The sequence below is a fragment of the Acanthisitta chloris genome, unplaced genomic scaffold (assembly GCF_000695815.1).
Source record: "Acanthisitta chloris isolate BGI_N310 unplaced genomic scaffold, ASM69581v1 scaffold6622, whole genome shotgun sequence".
Lineage (NCBI taxonomy): Eukaryota > Metazoa > Chordata > Aves > Passeriformes > Acanthisittidae > Acanthisitta > Acanthisitta chloris.
The window spans coordinates 2,823-7,884 of record NW_008660947.1 but is presented as its reverse complement, the minus strand read 5'-3'; the positions used below and the strand labels follow the sequence as shown (position 1 = coordinate 7,884).

The 5,062-nt window shown below is 48.3% G+C and overlaps 1 protein-coding gene across 1 annotated transcript in view; it reads right to left on the bottom strand.

Annotated features, from left to right (window-relative positions):
• PCBP3 (poly(rC) binding protein 3) overlaps positions 1-4,505 on the bottom strand; it is a 32,093-nt gene extending 27,588 nt beyond the window's left edge. Inside the window, exon 1 of the mRNA XM_009070022.1 lies at positions 4,382-4,505. The gene's annotated coding sequence lies outside the window, so the exon portion shown is untranslated. The remainder of the gene's footprint in view (positions 1-4,381) is intronic.
• Between the last annotated feature and the right edge of the window lie 557 nt (positions 4,506-5,062).

The following is a 5,062-nucleotide window of genomic DNA, read 5'->3' as shown; positions in this document are numbered from 1 at the left end:
GGGCAGCTGAGAGGAAGGCCCCTCCAGGGCCCTGGGAAAGCAGAAAGCACCCACTTTCCAGTGTATCCTCCAAAACAGATGAGGATGCAACCAGGAGCATCCAGGAGCATCTCCACACAGTGCCCAACAGCAGCCATTCCACAGCCCTCCCCATCTGCGACTCTGCTCATTCCCCTCCTCCTCCAGAGCCTGCTGGCTGCCCTGGCTTTAATCCTGCAAGCAGCATCATCCCAGTAATTTCCCTCCATTTTCAATCTACTGATCTGGGGACAGTCCACAAATCCCTTCATCCTGAAAGAGAAGCAATCTACTGCTTCATCTCATCCCATCTCCATTTGTCTAATCCCTGGAAACAGGCATGAGGCTTGGAGCACATGGACTGTCCCAGAGGGGTCTGTCCAGGCACTGGTGGACAGAAAGATGGGAGCTAGGTCTGCTCCCATGAATGCCACCCAACTTCTCAAAGCACTTGAGGCAGCCCCTCCTGATCCAGGGATGGGGGAACAGGTCTTCCCATTCCCCGCTACTGCCATTATGGGGACATATGGGACAGATTATCGCTCTCTAGATTATAACAAAGATTATCATCCTCTACAACTCCCTGAGAGGAGGTTGGAGTCAGGTGGGGATCGGTCTCCTCTCGCAGGCAACTAGCAGTAGGACAAGAGGGCACAGACTCAAGCTCTGCCAGGGGAGGTTTAGGTTGGATATTAGGAAGAGATTTTTTATGGAGAGAGTGATGAGGCATTGGAATGGGCTGCCCAGAGAGGTGGTGGATTCACCGTCCCTGGAGGTTTTCAAGGTGAGACTGGATGTGGCACTTAGTGCCATGGTCTAGTAACAACGGTAGGGTTGGACTCGATGATCTTTGAGGTCTCTTCCAACCTGGTTGATTCTATGATTCTATGATTGGGTACAGCATCACTCTGCCAGTCCTCTCCATGGAAGACACATGAGGACCAAGGAAGGGCAACTGGGAGCCACAACCAATCTGGTCCCACCAATTCCAGTTGGATTCAGTGCTCTGCTTGTGCCAGAAGCCCAAACCTGTGACTTTCACCCTGGCCATAGATGCTCTTTGGAATGGGAGGCTGATGGGAGACATAGGAAGGGAGACTTGTCTGTCCCTGCATCCCAGCATCCCAACTGGATCGATTAGGATGCTGACTAACCCCAACCTTCGTTTTTCAAGCATCCACTGGCACAGGCGATCCCACGCTGATGGCTACCACAAGTCCACATCCTGCCTGACATTGTCCCTGGCCAAAAGCACCATGAGGAAGGAAGATGCAGGGGCAGCATGTGACAAAGCTGCCTGGTGGCCACGCTGGCAATGGAGCCAGGCTGCATGGTCCCCATCCCGTGCTTGGTGGTGGTGGCTCTCCCTGAGTTCGGCTGGCGAGGAGGAGGACAGAGGCCCTCAGCATCCGGGGGTGGATTGCTGCCGCGCCACGCTCAGACCCTGACAGCAGGCTCCAAAACTGTCACTCCCGATCTGTTTTCACTTCAGCTAAACCTCAACCCCGATTTAAATCAAGGAGAGCAGCCTTCTCCTCTCCCCTTCGCCCTGTGGTAGGTCCTCTGTAACCTCGGGTCTCAACACTGAGCCAAACTCCAACAGCGGAATGGATGAACTGGCTCCACTGGGAATTGGTGCTGCTGGAGAAGGGGTCACTACTGCCTCTGTCCCCAAACCTGGCCCTGGCAGTGAGGGCACGGCCACTGCAGTGCTTCCATCCCTGCAGGGCTGTAGGTCTCTGACAATTTTTTTTGCCACCAATACCACGACCTGCCTCTGCCATGAGTGGTATCCAGGCAGGTCCAGTGGTGCATCTGTAAGGTGGAGGGGGTCTGGGGCCAGCAGGGTGCACCCACTGCCTGCTGCCAGCTCATTTAGCAAAGCCCAAATTAAGTAAAGACATTAAACCAGATGTGTGTGTGTGTGTGTGTGTGTGTGTGTGTGTGTGTGTGTGTGTGCATGCAGTCGCCGCACCAGGATGCAGTCGCCGCACCAGGATGGATGCATTCAGTGGAATGTTGGAAAAAGCCCAACGCAGAGATAGACACAGCCCTCACCAATTGGAGAAGCCTTTAAATTCACTTCCCAACTCAGCTGGCCACAAAAGCAGCTGCAGAGGGCAGGAAGACTCAAGTCATGCAGGCTGTCACCCACCCTCGTGCTGCAGCAATCGGGGGCTTGATGACAGAGGTGTCACCCTGCGGCTTTAGGAACCACGGACTCGAACAAGGGCTCCAAGTGCTCTGCCGCCAACGGGATCAAGATCATCCCAGTGTGCTAGGCATGTGCCCCCCCGCCACAGGGAGCCACGCCACTAGCAAGGTGCCCTCTCCGCTTGCTCCGCAGCAAACACCCATTTTCCAAGAGAGTCCCTGGAAAACAAATAACCATCCCCTGAGGAAAGCAATGCTGGGATCACCAAAGCAGGGTGGGTAGCAGCATCGCTGGCTAGTACCCAGAGAAGCATCCTGCAAGGTGAGGACTGAGCATCTATCTGTGCCTGTGTCCCCTCTGCTGCCACCCCAAAGCGGTGCTGCCCACTGCCGAGGGGGTTTGCTCAGTCCCAACAGCATTCCCTTTTCCTCATCCTGCATGCTAAAATCCCACAGCTTCTTCAAGGCATTTTGAAGGCACTAAAATTACGCTGAAAGCACTTAAAGAGGGGTTTTTTTTTTCCCCCTTGGTTTGACCAACAGCCTTTTTTTCCACACTCCAAAGGCTAATTTTTCTTCTGTACTCTATTCAGCAAGATTAAAAGAACAGGTTTTTACAGCTATTTTCCAAGAAGAAAGAATTTTAATTTTGCTTTTGTATTAGAGAATGTTAAAAGTATTTACAGAAATACATCCATAATAGAAGGAGTGAAGCCTGAGATTGAGCTTTGGAAATATTACTGAATTATCCTGGAATTCTGTACTAAAAGCAAACGCAGCTATTACGAAAAAAATGCTTTTTTGTTTTATTCAGGGTTAGGTTTCTGTATCAAAATGCAGCTCAGCATCTGTCCTTGCATCTGTCAAAACAAAGGTCAATCATTTTATGGAAACTTAAACACAACGTCCTTGATCCACTGTTTCTCGTTTATTTTTACACCAGACGTGACTTCTGACTCATAAAATCAGATTTTTCTAAGATGGTTCCCATTCAAATTACATTATCCCAAAAAACTCAGACTTCAAGACAAACATAGCCAAGAACATTTTCCCTTTATAATAAGGACATGATATTCTGGGATTGATTTCAACAGCTTTTAAGTCCTCTACAACCTTTGCAACTCATATTTCCCTTTTCCGCTTACAAAGTGACGACGAAACCAAAGAAAGTGCAACAGAAATGTGATGATATCAGGAGGAATTTAGGCACCCTGAGGAAAATGGGTGTCTGAAGGAAAACTGAAAACAAAGCAAGTGTCAGAATAAAAGATATTCCTCTCTCCAAATCAAATTTCCCTGGCGCAAGGAAAAATAATCATAGAATCAACCAGGTTGGAAAAGACCTCAGAGATCATCAAGTCCAACCCTAATGAATGAAAATAGGATGAGATTAGAAAACAAAAATATTTTTAAAGCACTGGAAAGGGAATGGAATTTAAAATTAAAATATTAGAAATATGGGAATAGGGTGGAATTAAGAACTAAAAATACTTCAAAATAAAAAAAGAAGGAAATGGAATCAGAAGGTAAAAATCAAATTAATCAGGGTCGCAGGTTTTATTCCATTGCCAGACTAAGATGTGATTAACATCTCTGTGGTTTTAGTATCTATTCCTTGAAGGCAATTCCATCCGTGCCATTCCCACCCAAGCGCACATACAAATGACTCTGTTCAAAGCCTGAGCTGCAAACCACAGAATTTGTGAATAATGGGATATTCTGGTCAAGGTGGAGATGGACACTTCCCTACCAGGCAGACAATTTTGGCATTAGATGCCAGACATGGGCAAAATGGAATTTTATCCCAACAAAGCACACGCTGTGAGAACGACAATTTTCCAAAGCAAATTTGAAATAATATTTGTCAAAACGAATCTGCAAAAATTATTTGGCAAGACAATTCCGCAAAAAATATCCGGCAAAATAATTTTCCGGTAGTATTTTGGAAATATCTCCTAGTAGAGACTTGGGGAGCAACCGCTAACCTAGGGGAACCCATTGCCCGTGCACCAACGTCTATGATAATCCTTCCGCCGCAGACGTAAATTTCCTCAACAAGAGACTGACTTAAAACTACTCTCAAGCATCCAAACCCACACTGGAGCCCTAGACCCGACTCATTCCACAACTCTTCCCTGATCTCCATCGGTAGGAAAAGTTGCCCATGGCAGGTGGTCTTCCACCAAGAGGAACTCTCAAATCTCCTTACCTTCCCCAAAGAGCTGCTGTCGTGCTGCTTTGGCAGGAGCAGGGTCCAGACAGATGGCCAGTCTTTTCACGTTTGGAAAGGATGAAAAATGCTATGGGGGGGAAAAGAATCCCAGTGATTTTTTTTTTTTTTTTATTCTGCTGGTCGGCGCAGAAGGACTCCCAACCTCATTGGCCCTGGGAGATCCACCACGTGGCATGGGATGAAGGGCACGTGACCTATTTTCTCCCAAATCCCTGGGTTTGCTGGATAGGGGGGATGCAACCACTGCTGATGTTTCAGTCATTTCATGGGCTTTGATTTATTTAATTTTTTTATCTTTTTTTTTAAAGGCCACTGAGCAAATCTGGATGCCTCGAGGCGATGAGGGTGAACCAGCCAATGGTTCCAACACAAAGGAGAAAGGTGCTCAGAACGAGATAAGCACCAAGGCACTGCCTGTGTGCAGGGGGAAATTTGGGCATGCTTTATAGGACACCTGCCCAGCCACTCCAGGAAAGGTGCCTCTAGCAGGGAGAGGAGGTCTATGCTATACCCTCCATCTCGGACGCAGCAGCACAGTGGGAAGGACCAGGCTGAAACCCTGCCTGCACATCCCAGAGTTCAGCTGGCTCCCTGGAGGAAGGGGATGTGTTACAACTGCTTCATCACCCAAACCAGATGATCTTGTGCTCCCATGTT